This window comes from Canis lupus, chromosome 18, assembly GCF_048164855.1.
Source record: "Canis lupus baileyi chromosome 18, mCanLup2.hap1, whole genome shotgun sequence".
Classification (NCBI taxonomy): Eukaryota; Metazoa; Chordata; class Mammalia; order Carnivora; family Canidae; genus Canis; species Canis lupus.
Genome location: NC_132855.1, coordinates 42,520,740 through 42,535,534, shown reverse-complemented (window position 1 = coordinate 42,535,534; position 14,795 = coordinate 42,520,740). Strand labels below are relative to the sequence as shown.

At 38.2% G+C, this 14,795-nt stretch overlaps 1 protein-coding gene and 1 long non-coding RNA gene across 4 annotated transcripts in view; one reads left to right on the top strand and one right to left on the bottom strand.

Moving 5' to 3' along the window:
- Positions 1–4,388, bottom strand: part of LOC140609071 (uncharacterized) — a 47,061-nt gene extending 42,673 nt beyond the window's left edge. The window contains exon 1 of the long non-coding RNA XR_012011052.1: positions 4,254–4,388. This is a non-coding gene — a long non-coding RNA (uncharacterized lncRNA). The remainder of the gene's footprint in view (positions 1–4,253) is intronic.
- Positions 1–14,795, top strand: part of LOC140609066 (uncharacterized) — a 308,391-nt gene that overhangs the window by 83,902 nt on the left and 209,694 nt on the right. The window lies entirely within an intron of this gene.

Below are 14,795 nucleotides of genomic sequence, written 5' to 3'. Positions count from 1 at the left end.
CAATCCTGAGACCCCAGGTTCAAGACCTGAGCCAAAAGCAGACGGTCAACTACTAAGCCGCCCAGGTGTCCCGTGTGTGTGTTTTAAAAACAAAATTGCCTGCCTTTAACTTAACTGAACCTAAGTCACTAAACTAGCTAAAATGGTCTAATCCCTCTTCCACATGATGATCCTTAAAATGCTTGAAGATAGTTTTCATGTTTCCACTTGATCTCCTGTGCGCCAGGCTGAATGTCAACTACTTCATCAATCACCCCTTCTATGATTCTGTGTTTTTGTTTTGTTGACATGGCCCATAGTTTCTAGGTGAAGGGGGACAGTGAGTCTCTTTCTCTGACTGAAGAATTATATCCTTCAAAACTGAGCTGCCCAAACGTGGACACTGTATTTTAGATATTGTCAGGTCAGTCCAGAACGGATCAAATTGTCAATTCCCTCACTAATGATTCCATACTTCCATTAATGTAGTCTAAAATTATGTTATTATTTAACTGTTGATAAAACTTACAGTCAGCCAACCATTAGTTTTCCCCCCTTCCTTTGCTCCTCAGCCAGGTCTTTCCCATCCTATCCTTGGTACTAATTTTTTTGAATCCAAATTAAGTGTTTTTCATTAGTTGTTATTAAACTTAATTTCTCTGACTCAGGCCATAATTAAAGTCTGTGCAGATTTTCTTTTTTGGATTAAAAAATCTGCCACCTAATATATTTACTATATGTTTAGATTTTGATCACATGCCTTCAATGATAAGCAAATTGGCAAGATAGAACCAAGGATGGTGCCTGTAGCAAACCAGTAGATAGCACAGGTTGATCTCAACCTGATAATCAATTCTAAATGGGTGCCATCATCAGTCAGTTAAATGCTATGTGTTTGTACCAAGCTCCAAGGAACTTTATTGGGATACTACTGAAATAACTTTCCATTTGGTTTACCACTTTCCTCTTCTACTACATTAGTAACGGACATCTGACTCTGTACTAGGCATAATCAGCTAGTCTAGGCATTGCCAACTGGCCTGGCAGTCATAGCCAGGTCTTGGCCTTCACTTGTTGGTTGTAAACAATTTCCCAGGACATCAACATGAGACTAGATCACCCTCTGACCATGATGGATCAAGACAATGACTCTGTAATTATGTCTGAACACAGATAAAAACATGAATGTTGTCCAAGTGACAAATTACCAAACATTCCCCTCTCCCAGCTAATGTGACTGCTACACCTTTGGCAATGATAGCTTTATCCTTACTTTAGTCTGTCCTTTCTGTAGATAACACTTGGGGAGATACCTAATCATAGAAAAATCCCTGTTCTCTAATAGTATCCAATCTAGAATAAATTCCCACTTTTCTAGAGCCTTCTCCAAATCACCTATCCAAAGTGCAAATTCTATAAAAGTTTTTTTCTAACATCCCCTTACTAAGATGCCCCATGGGTTCCCCACAGTGAATGCCATACCTTTCTGTAACAAGTAATAAACCCAGCTTGGTCAACTACAGGTGTGTTCCTGGTGGCCTTTTGTTGGAGAGTGTTCACATACTGCCAGAAAAGAAGGTATTTTTCACGTTTGTGTGTGCATGCACATGCGTGCACACACTGCCCCCCCCCCACCCCGATTTATTATTTTCTTTTTTGCTCTGAGGATCAGAAAGGGATCCATAGCCACAGAACCTTATTACTATTTTCCCTGCTAAGGATTCAGAATGGCCCACTGGTTTTCCGATCAGGAGGAGACATCCTTCTCTCACCTCTACATGGGCACAGCTCTGTTCACGCTGGTTCAAGCACCAGTGGTGGAAACTGGGACAGAGTCTATAATCTCCTGGCTCCACATCCCTCAGCACAAATCTTCTGCTTACGCTGCTGCCACCGAATCCAGTGATGCTTGAAGTGGCATAAGGAAACTGCTTTGCTTGCGGTGACTGTGGTGTCTGGCTCTGGGAGAGCAATTCTTCCCTTGAGTCATGGGCTGAGGCCAGGGGTGGGACAGAGATAAAAGCTTTTCTCCCCTCTCCAGTACCCAGCTAGAACCAGACTCACTGAACCAGACCCAGCATTACAAATATTGTATTCATATGTAGCTTGATATATTCATTTAGTTTCAGGGAACGTCAGTGTTTTCTTGGCACTGGATTCTCTTTGCACTTGAAGCGTGTGATTTTAAAGAAAAATTTGTTTTCTACTACCAGTTTACATACTAACTGTTGTCTCTTGCATTGCAACAGTTTTTCTCTTTCCATTTATTTCAATAAATGTTTATTCATTACCCACCGATAGAGCTGTGGAAAATAGGAAGATGAATCAAATGCTGCTCTTAAGAAGTATATAATCTAGAAAAGGGTATCAGACATGTACGTAAGTACCTGGGCATCATCGCTCCTACAGTCAACAGAGATTCATTAAGGACCTACTCAGTGCCGGGCACTGTGACCTTAGCTGCGTGTTGATAAATGCTATGAAGACTACATGCTAAAAGGACGGCCTTCTAAATAAATAAATAAATAAATAAATAAATAAATAAATAAATAAATGGATGGATGGCCTTCAAAAAGTAGTAATCTATTCATCGAGCACCTCCCATGTACCGGTACTAAACCAAGAACTTTTACCTGAATATCTCCCTTAATCCTCAGAAGGACACTTCAGGATCGATGATGTTATCACTCCGTTCTGCTGAGGAGATAGCGGGTGCTTGTGGTAGAACTTGCTAAGATCCCAGAGCTAGTTAGTACTGGAGTCAGGATTCAAACTCAGATGGTCTGTCTTTGGATCTGTGCCCTTAACAAATACTGATAATTTTTGTTTTGTTATTCTTTTGACCCACAGTTTTTTTTAGGGGTGGGGGGGCGATGCTGCTGATCTCTGAGAACTTTGGCTCTGGGGAAGCTTACAGTGTGACCAGACATTTCAGAAGGTGTTTGAACTTTTCTCCTGCAGTTGCTTCTCACAGGAGCACATGTGGATACGTAGGCACCGAAGCAGAGCCTGGAGTCTGCAGCTATGACTGTACTGCCGTTGTTCTATGTATTCTGTACAGTCTTGGGAGGTTATTTTTAATGCAACATGCCAGAGTGGCATGTTGAAAGATCCATAGTAACCAGCTAACAGTAACAGCAGGGCCTGCCAAGTAAAAGTTCTGTAAATCAGTCATAAACGCAGTTACAAAATCCGGCCAGCGTCGTGTGCATGAGGGAGTGTCCTTGGAGGAGGCACAATCCACGCACAGTTTCATGGGATCTCCTCGAAATTCCATGAGGGTAAAGAGCTCTTGTGGTGACTTTTTTTTTTTTTTAAGGAGAAAAACGTGAGGAAAGGCTTCCTGTCACTTTATTCTAATAGAGAACTCTCTAGCTCCGAAAAGTTAAGGACCAGATGCTCAGAGAAATGAAGGTTTGAGATACCAAGTACCCTCCTTTCTTGTGTTTCTAATATTTTTGGAATCATTCCTTTTCCGCTACCACAGCCCATATTCAGGCCTTAGTAACTCGGTGTACTGAAAAGCCTCAGTTCTTTTATCTGTCCTCCCTCAAACCTACCGAATTCCCAACAGTGAAAATCACCTGGGGCAGGAGTTTGGACATCTCACTTACCCTTGAGTGAGAATTTTACAAGGAGCTCCCAAGTGCTACCAAACCAAATGAAAGCTCATACTTTGAAACAGTAGGGGCTTTCTCCTATGACAGCCTTGGAGCCAACTCTGTGAGGGAGCAAGATGCTTTACTGCGGAATGAGGACTTTCGTATCAGGCAATGGGCACGTCATTAACAAATACTAACGAGTAACGCGTTCCCTCTGCAAAGCCAGAGAAATCACCTTTACGGATCTGGCTCCCAGCGGTTTCAGAAAATCTGGGCATCGGAAGCAGGCCATTCACGGCCGACAGAAAATATTTTATTTTGTTTTATTATTTATTTATTTATTTTATTTTATTTTTATTTATTGGAGTTCAATTTGCCAACATATAGCATAAGACCCAGTGCTCATCCTGCCAAGCGCCCCCCTCAGTGCCCATCACCCAGTCACCCCAACCCCCCGCCCACTTCCCCTTCCACTACTCCTTGTTCATTTCCCAGAGTTAGGAGTCTCTCATGTTTCCGATAGAAAACATTACACGAATATAGACTACCCCAGAAGCAGGCCCTTGAACATCGATAACAGAATGCTCGATGAGATTTCATCTGTGCATTGCACGCGGGAGTGGACTCTCCTGCCCTTCCCCAGCCACCCGGGACCATTCATATCACACGTACCTCTTTTACTTGATTTTGCACGTGGCTGGTTCTCTCCTTGGCTATCTGCTCATTTATAAATCATTGCCACTTGGAGAGGAAGATGTTGGGGAAGGGTAAGAGAGTAGTGAGGAAACCCAAAGGGAAAACTATCCAAGCAATGCCACCTGAAGAGCAATTATAAATGACATAAAACTTCCTTGACTATATAACGTAAGTTATTGGGAAAATAGGCTTTAGCTGGTAAAATGAGGTGTGGCTGTGTCACCGGAAAGGCTAGAGATAAGGTTAAGTGGAAAGCTTTTTCCAAGATGCGGACTCAGGACGCCTACCTGGGTTGGGAATTCCCCACTGTAGGTTTTCCCCAGAATGAGATACTGGTTGAACAGAAGGGAGTTATGAAACTGATTTTTCTGTATTTACTGCAAAAGTTTTAATTTCAGGGGCTTCAATACTTTGGGCACTTTCTTTTCTTTCTCTCTCTCTCTCTCTCTCTTCTTTCTTTTCCCCACTGTGATAAAATACACAACATAAAATTCATCATTCTAACCATTTTTAAAGTGTCCAATTCACGGCATTAAATACTTCTCAATGTTATGCAACCACTACCACTATTCATGTCCAGAACTTTTTCATCATCCCAAAGAGAAATTCTGTATCCATTCAACAATAGCTTCTTCTCCTGGCCCCTGATAACCTCTATTCTATTTTTTGTCTCTATGAATTTGCCTTTTTTAGGTATGTCATATAAGTGGGATCATATAATTTTTGTCCTTTTGCGTTTGGCTAAAATAAGACATTAAGTATAATGTCTTTAAGGTTACCCCATGTTGTGGCATGTATTAGACTTTCATTCCTTTTTAAGGCTGAATAAATATCCCGTGGTATTTACATACCACATTTTGATTACCCGATTCAATATATGAAGTGTATTTGTGTTGTTTCTACCTTTTGGCTCTTGTGACTTCTACCATGAACACCAGTGTGTGAGTATCTGTTTGTTCTTGCTTTCAATTCCTTTGGGTGTATACTTAGAAGGGGAATTACTGGATCACATGGTAATTCTGTTTAACTTTTTGAGAAACATTGAAAACTTTTAAAGAATATAAATCAAAGAGGCAAACCCATTTCAGAATATGAGGTTTTCAAACCCAAATGAGAAGTGTCAATTGGATTTAGGAAAAAAAGAAAGAAGTGATTGGAGACAGTGATGTGAGCAGTTTGGGTGCCGAGGTGGCAGGGGTGGGGGTGGTTAGAAGCCAGATGGCAGTGGGCTGGCAGGTGAATGGGAAGTGAATAACTATTTTTATTTAATCTTAATTTTTTTAGAGATAGCCATTTCTTCAAGTCTTTTGAGAATGTGAACTGTGAAAGACTGAAAGGTAGGAGAAAGTTAAGGTACTAGCTGGAGAGGCCAAATTGAGAACAGGCTGTTTTAAGACAGGAGAATCTTGAGTATGTTTAAGTGCTGGTGGGAGACAGAAATAGGGTGTGGTGATAATCAGCAGAGGTCTCTGGGGCACCTGGGTGGCTCAGTGGTTGAGCATCTGCCTTGGGCTCAGGTCATGATCCCGGGGTCTTGGGCCTGAGTCCTGCATTGGGCTCCCTGCAGGGAGCCTGCTTCTCCCTCTGCCTATGTCTCTCTGCCTCTCTCTCTGTGTCTCTCATAAAAAATTAAATAAAATCTTTTTTAAAAAAATCAGCAGAAGTCTCCAAGAAAGGAGGTGAGGGTCATGGTGAGGTTGTCTTGGCCTGCATTGAGGGTCTGCTTCTGTGGAATAAGAGAAAGAGAAAGAGAAACTTATTTGCTTCAGGTGCAAATAAGTTTAATCATTCAAAGATATTTTTTGAGTTTGGTGTTATAGCGGAGTACAAAGTGAAACACTACCTGGATTTTATTATGGATGGTACTATAGAGGAGGGAAGGCTTGAACCCCCAAACTAAAAATAGGGCAGAAAGTGCAAAATGTCACAAGGTAAAGATACAGAGAAAGTATTGTGACCTTCAGGAGAGGGAGGGAGTAACTCCAGTTGTGGAGGACCAAAAACAGGGGAAACTTTCACCAGAGAGTCAATTATTTGGGATAGGATTTGAGATCTAGGCTGGTGGTGACAGCTAGCAAAATGGGGCAAAGGTCATATTTCCAAACCATTCTACAGGACACTTAGACATTCTATGAGAAATGGGTGTTGGTCAAATTAATTTAGAAAGTGCTATATACAGGCTAACCATATTGTACAGCATGAAGGACTTTAGAAGCAGAAGAGACACCACTATTAAATACACCAGGACAACAGGTGTACATTGGGACTGTCTAGGCAAAGTGTGATGAGTAGTTACTCTTGTTCTATACCGTAATCCCCTTTTGGAGATTGAAATGAACATTAGGATTTTAAGAGATTCTGAGAAGTACTCTAGTAAAGAAACCTGTTTTATGCTGGTTAATCTAGCATTTCCCATATTTATTTGACCCTGGAACACCCACCCTGTTTTTTCTCCCTTTCAGGAGCATATATTAACACCTAGTAAGTGCTCCAAAGGCAGAGAAGTGAAAGGGATGTGGGATCCATGGAGGATTTGTTCTGGCATGAAGAGAGCAGTGGAAGATGGGCTTAGAAAGATGGATTGAGCCATATCGTAAGGCCTTTGAGGGCCAGATTGAGACCTTTTTCTTTTTTTTTTTTTTTAACTTGATGAAAGCTATTTCTGAGAGTAACACACAGAATAACTGCTTATAACTTGAAAAGAATTTCAGAGAATCATGACTTTCAGGAGGGTAAAATAATATATATTTTTCCTTGTTTTCCTATTCCTGTTCCTTCCTTAATCTCTGTGAGTAGGAGAGATGAAAAGCTACAATTTAGGGACTTTCTTCAATGCAGGAGGTATTAAGGGATGAGTTGTAAAGCCCCTATCTGAAGTCATGTCTTCTTCTCTTCCTCTGGTTTCATTTCTGAGGTCTAAAGGATAAAAGGATGGAGGAATGTGAGGTTTTAAAAAGCAAAGTCATCTCAATTCCACTTGGTATTGTGGGTGCTACATTTTAAAATGTAGATTTGAATACAAAGAGTTAGCCCGGCTAGAGTACCATGGTGATAAAACAAATATCAGTTATTATCATTGCTTGATGGCAGACTTTGAGAGAGAGAGAATGAGGAGGAGCAGAGGGGGAGAGAAAAGGAGGGGAAAAGAATCTCAAGCAGACTCTGAGCTGAGGGCAGAGCCTAACTCGGGCCTCAAGATCACGACCCTGAGATCATGACCCAAGTGGAAACTAAGAGTTGGACGCTTAACTGACTAAGCCACGCAGATGTCCCTAGACTTTTCTTAAGTAGAGGCATATCTGGCAACCTGATTTACAGGACAGCAGATAAGAAGCAGGAATAATTAAAAATAAACTCCTTGAGAGGCTAAAACTTAAGGCACAAGTTCTATACACACTAGGTGTAACAGACAATTCTCACAAATACTCCTCATATTCATTTGTACACACTTCCAGTAAATTTAATAACCTTGATTTCTAGTGCACAATAAATTTAACAGCAAATTAAAAGGGAAGGAAAAATTAACTATGGTCAGTACATTTAAATGAAACACAGAGTGTAATACTATAAAAATTCAAGAAAAGACTCACATGGTATAAGGTTCTGAAGGCATTTTAGAGGCAATAAGTTGATCAAATCTTGACTATGCTCTCTGAGAATACTATTTAGTTATACCATAGAGTTATATGTATTTACGTGGATTATGTTGATTCATCAAGGATGTTTAAGTATGTTCCATTACTCTGTTTAAGATGGTAAGAGAGCAGTAAGACATTTTAGAAAGAGTTCCATCCAAAGATGCCTGTGATTTTAAAAGTTTGTTCACTTAAAGGTATCTATCTCTTATCTGGGGGAAGTTATTGTATAAATCTGCTATTTCATGCAGGTGTTGTTTCCTTCAGAAAGAAGTTCATTGTCAATTTTTTTCCCAACCATATTTCAACATCAATTATTAATCCCATAGGTTAAAAGAGGATCAACATGGCAACAAAGTGTTTTGAAAACAGCCTCTTGTGATTTGAAGATCAAATAAATCATTAAATTAAATTACTCTACAATCAAATGTTTATGACTGTTTAAAGTCAGGCAGCCAGCAGCACTCTATAAAGGAACACCGACTGAATTATGTCATAAAATACAGCAGCTAAACTTTATCTTATCACCTTAAAAGCCACTTGTGGTTCTTATATGGGGATGCTGGCTGTTCAGGTTGGCAGGGGACAATCTCGTGTGTCAAGGAGCAGCTGTGAGCCTTGTATCAACTGCCTTCCCGAAAGCAGAGGGCCAATGGTGCAATCCACAGGCAGCTATTCTTTCTTCTTAATATTTGATTTTGGGGTTTTGGCCTACTTTAAAAATACTTGGCAATTTTAAACTTCATCAGAAAGTGGGGGAAGAAAAGCTATCCTTAAGGTAAACATGAATACAGTTCAGAAGTTCTGAAAAATTAAAACTATTTTATGCTAAGATTGCCAACGTTGAAAATAATAAAGCACAGTTCATAACATATGGCCATCATCCTATTTCTTGGCAAACAATAGCATTTCCACTTCCCATTCCAAATTGAGCTAAACAGCTGAAGAGTGAATCATATTAGGAAAATACATTTCCTCTTGGACTATTTGAACATGCTCAGATTTATCAGCCTCTTGTCTAATAATTTAATGAGGTTTGGTTTTATTCATTCTTTATCAGAAATATAGATGGATTTCTAAAACAACAACAACAAAACTTCAAAAGACTTGGTCTCTAGTATACTAGCAAACTCTGGGAAATAAAAACAACAATTAGCTATAAAGGTTTATTTTATTTTTTGGATTTAATAAAAGTTCATTTTAAAAGATGTAGGACACTAGGGGCACCTGGGTGGCTCAGGGTGTGATCTTGGGGTCCTGGGATTGAGTCCCCTGTGGGGACCCTGCTTCTCCCTCTGCCTTTGTCTCTGCCTCTCTCTCTGTGTCTCTCATAATAAATAAATAAAATCTTTTTTTTAAGTAAATAAAATCTTAAAAAAAAAAAGATGTTGACTGGTACTTGAATAGGAAAAGCAAAGAAACAAAATTTGTTGTATGGCTTAGGGGCATTATGGCTGTCATTCTACGAGAGAGGTTGTGAAGGGCACAAAATTTGTCCCATCTATAGAATATGATTTTCAACAAGTAATAGACATTGAAGATTTGAAGGGAGCTCAATGGGTGATCCTGGACCAGCCGCACTGGCATTGCCTGGGACCTTGATGGAATTGTAAATTCACAAATCTCACCACTTCAGGACACTTAAATCAGAATCTCTGGAGGTGGAGCACTGCAATCTATGTTTTATAAAGCTCTCCCCAGTGATTCTGATACAAAATGAAGTTTGAGATCTCTCTGACATCACCACTGAATCACTGAACCTACATTAAATGTATGGAGAGGCATTCGTTATCTTCTAAGGCAACTCATCCTATAGTTAAATAGCTTTGATTTTTCTGAGATAAATCTTTCGAGTATTAAGCTGATAACTATGTCTCTGAATATCTCTTCTGTGGTCCTAATTCTACTCATGAGGAGTCACACTAACAAATACAGTCCCTTTTCCTTTGTTGGGATGTGAGATAGCCCTGTGTGATGGTTAATAGCACAGACATGTTCTGGGCTTGAATAGAAACTTTATCATTAATACATATGTGACTTTGGCAGGTCATCTGACCTCTCTGAGCTTCAGCTTCCTCATCTGTAAAAGGAGAATAATATTAATATATTCATATAATACCCTATAGGTTTTGTCGTGAGGATTGTATGTACTTAGCACATGGTGAGCACTCAATAAACGGTAGTTGCTTATGATTATTACTGTGTCGACCCTTTAAAATTTTAAGACAGTTATCATGTTGTCTCTGAGTCTGTCTCATTCTAAACTTATTGTCCCCAGGTCTCTCTACCATCAGTATTACAATGTGATGTTGGATTGTCTCACCATTCTGATTGCTTTTCTATAAATAACCTTCAGTCTTTATATCAATGTCTTTATCAAGAGTGGCTCTATATGCCAGATCACATCTTATCTCTGCATCATAAAGATGGCATCTTTATTTTAGATACTATTTTTCTGTCAACATAGTCAAACTTAGGTATTTTGACACTTGTTTCAACCTATGAACTCATACTGACCTTGCTTTCAGTTAAAACACTCAAGTCTCTTAAAAATACATATTATTTTTAATTACACAAATGGCACATACCTAATAAGAAAAAAGAAAAATAATGCTACTGATATTCACTATAGAGATAACTATGGTAAAAATTTTGATATGTACCTTTCTAGACTGTAAAAAAAGATCATGTAGTAAGTTTTGTGGAACATAGCCAACAGCATGAATTCTGAAATACTGGCCAGTTGTTTACAACATTTGAAAAGTTGTATAATCTCTCCTAATCCCATTCCTCACTGGGAAAGTGGAAATAACAACATTTATCTTATTGTTGTGAGATTTAGATCAGATACTCTTTGTAACCACAAAACATGACTTCAGAAAATGGCACTTGATTACCATCATCATAATTACGTGAATTACATGTATATTTTATAAAAAAAGAATTATATTTTCTGATTTATTGATATTTCTGATATACCTTATTCAAAGATATATTGTGAACAGCTTTCTGTTTTAATACATTGATTTTTTCCTATTTTTGATTTTGAAATTATAACTCACAAGAAATTGCAAAAATATTAGGGTCTAGTGTACCCTTCAGTTAGCTTCCTCCAGTAGTAACTATGATGGTATGTTATCCAAATCAGAAAATTGTTATTAGTATACCATTAACTAGACTGTACATCTTATTTGCATTTCACCAGTTTCAATACATTTATTTCTACAAATTCATTTAAAATTGCCTCATATATAAAAAAAAAAAAACATAACGTAGGGATGCCTGGGTGGTTCAGTGGTTGAGTGTCTGCCTTTAGCTCACAGTGTGATCCTGGGATCTGGGATCAAGTCCCCACATCGGGCTCCCAGCAGTGAGCCTGCTTCTCCCTCTGCCTATATCTCTGCCTCTCTCTGTGTCTTTCATGAATAAAAAAATGAAAAATCTTTAAAAAAAACCCCCAAAACCCAACAACCATAATGTATATACCCATTTCCCACCTTGGGACACTTGTATGCATATAAGTGTATATGTGTCTATATGTGTTGCCACCCTTAACAATGCTGTCATAGTCTCTTCATGTGCTAGGAAACTGGATATTCCCAAGCAAAAGAATGAAACTGGACCTCTATCTTACACACTTACAAAGATTAACTTGAAATTGATTAAAGATTTAAATATAAGACCTGAAACTGTGAAACTCCTAGAGGAATGGGGAAAAATCTCCTTGACATTGGTCTTAACTATGAATTTTGAATATGACACCAAAATTCAAGCAACAAAAATAAAAAAGTGGTACTACATCAAACTAAAAAGCATCTGCACAGCAAAAGGAACAATCAACAAATGAAAAGGCAACCTATGGAATGGAAGAAAATATTTGCATACCTATCTCATAAAAATTTAATATCCAAGAAATATAAGGAACTCATCAACTCAATAACAGAAGAACCCAAATAACCTAATTAAAAATGGGCAGAGAATCTGAATAGACATTTGCCAAAGAAGATATCAAAATGGCTAATAGGTTCAAACTCAACATCACCAATCATCAAAGAAATGAAAATAAAAACCACAATGAAATATCACTTCATACCTATTAGGATATGTATTATTAAAAAGATAAGAGGTAAGTGTTGATGATGTGGAGAAAAGGGAATCCTGGTGAACTGTTGGAAATATAAATTGGTACAGTTACTATGGAAAAAAGTAGGGAGGTTCCTCAAAAATTAAAAATACAAATTAAAAATATGATCCAGTATATATAGAATCTCACTTCTGGACATGAAAACAAGATCTCAAAGAGAAATATGTATGCTCATGTTCATTGCAGCATTATTCATAATAGCAAAGATATGGGAACAACAGATGAATGGATAAAGAATATGTGGTATACACACATGCATACACACACACACACACACACACATAATGGTATGTTATTCAGTCATTAAAAAGAAGGAAATCCTGCCTTTTGTGACATCATGGATAGACCTCAAGGATATTCTGCTAAATGAAATAATTCAGATAAAGACAAATACTATATGTTTTCACTAATATGTGGAATCTAAGAAGCCAAATTTATAGAAATATAGAGTAGAATGATGGTTGCCAAGGGTTGGGAGAAGTGGGGAGACGTTGGTCAGAGGATACAAACATCCAGTTTTAAGATGAATACATTTTGGGCATCTAATGTACATCATGGTGACTATAGTTAACAATACTGTATTATATACTTAAAAACTGTTAAGGGAGTAAATCTTAAATGTTACCACCAGGGGAAAAAAAAAGGTAATTATGTGAGGTGATGGATGTGTTAACTAACTTTATTGAGGTAATCATTTCACAATATATATGTGTATCTATATATATGTATGTGCTGCATACCTTAAACTTACATGGTATATGTCAATAATATCTCAATAAAGTTGGGAAAAATAAATGCTGTGATTAATATTCTAGTAGCTAAACACTATGTGCATCCTTAATTATTTAAGAAAATTGCTAGAAGTGTAATTATTAGGATAAAAGGTTTGCATGGTATTATGATTTTCTTTTGTTAAAAAGATTTATTTATTTGAGAGAGAGAGAGAGACCAGGGGCAGGGGGAGGTGCAGAGAAGAGGGAGAGAATCTTGAGCAGACTCCCCACTGAATGTGAAACCCGACACAGGGCTTGATCCCGAGCCTGAGATTATGACCTGAGCTGAAATCAAGAGTTGGGTGCCTAACTGACTGAGCCACCCAAGTGCCTGTGTTATGATTTTCAATACATATTGCCAAATAGTTACAGAAGGACTTATGAGGACTTTCTTTTTTTTTAATAATATTTTTTTAATTTTTTTATTTATGATAGTCAGAGAGAGAGAGAGAGAGAGGCAGAGACACAGGCAGAGGGAGAAGCAGGCTCCATGCACCGGGAGCCCGACGTGGGATTCGATCCCGGGTCTCCAGGATCGCACCCTGGGCCAAAGGCAGGCGCCAAACCGCTGCGCCACCCAGGGATCCCTAGGACTTTCTTTATCATCTTTACTCATTTGGTAGACTGAGGGATTACTGTTTTAATTTCTTTGATTAATAATGAAGGTAAAGAGTTTTGTTTATTTATTAATCATTAATATGTCTTTGATGGTTGTCAGTTCAAGCCAGTTCAAGTCTGACTCTTTAAAACACACACACACACACACACACACACACACACACACACACTATTCCATGCCTCTCCCATCCTGTATTTGTGCACAGTGTTTGTTTTCTTTTCTTTTTTTTTATGGGCCAGAGTGCAGGAACTTACATTTTCCCCTTTGTAATCATCTTGTTAAATTCAGCCAAATGTTTCAGCTCTCTGGATCCTGAGTCTCATCCTGTGTTTGCTGTCCTTTCTGGTTTGTTTTTGACTGCAGATCTGATAAATTTGCAAAATAGCTTTTTATTCTCATTTTTGAAAAAAGTGTTAGCAGGACAGGGCTCTGCACTCGACCCTGTGGCACTCCCTCAGGAACTGGCCCTGTCTTGACATTAGTCCATTAATTAGATGGGTTGACAGTGTAACTTTCTAATAGACAAAGCTGTCACCACCACTGTGGATGATATTGTAATCCAGAGTTCTCTCAGTTTTAGGATTAATCACTGCAACTCTGTTCAGGTCCACTGAAGCAATAGGATTACAAAGTTTCGATTTCTCTTTTGGCTCTAAATTTCTAAGAAGTTGGTGACAATATCTCACTCATCTCTTTATGTCTCTCCTCATCCCTCCCCCAGTTTCTTCCATAGCACTCATTCAGTTTAAGTGTATAAAATGGAATATAAACTTTCCTGGCTGCTTCGCACATAGGGACAAATGACTCACCTCCTTTCTCTCTCCCTGCAGTCAGGCCTATCTATCCTACATCAAAGTAGCCATATATGCACAATAAAACTGCAATTAACTGGACTGCAACCTAAGAAACCTCATGTTATATACTCCATTGCTTAAAAAAGGGGGGGGATTGCATTAAAAAATCCTTAACCCTAATTTTTTAAAGAGTAATTTTTTTTTGTTTTCTGTAATTTTGGATCTATAAGAATTTATTATTGAAAGATAAAACTGAGACACTGACAGTTTCTAGGTCATAAAATAAAGGTGAAATTATCTTCTATAATAAGAAAAGCATACCAAATACCTTAACAGATGCTTCCAAGGAGGCTTAAAACTGAAAATTAAATTTCTGGTTTTACAAAACACATCAGTCTCCAACATTCTAGTTAATTGAAGTTGACTATGTTCTGCTTTCTCTGAAGTTTATAGCTTCATCATGGTTTCAGGCTATGAGCATTTCGATCATGAGTTATTTGCACAATTCTAAAATCTGCATTTCTTTTTTTTTTTTTAAAGATCTATTTATTTA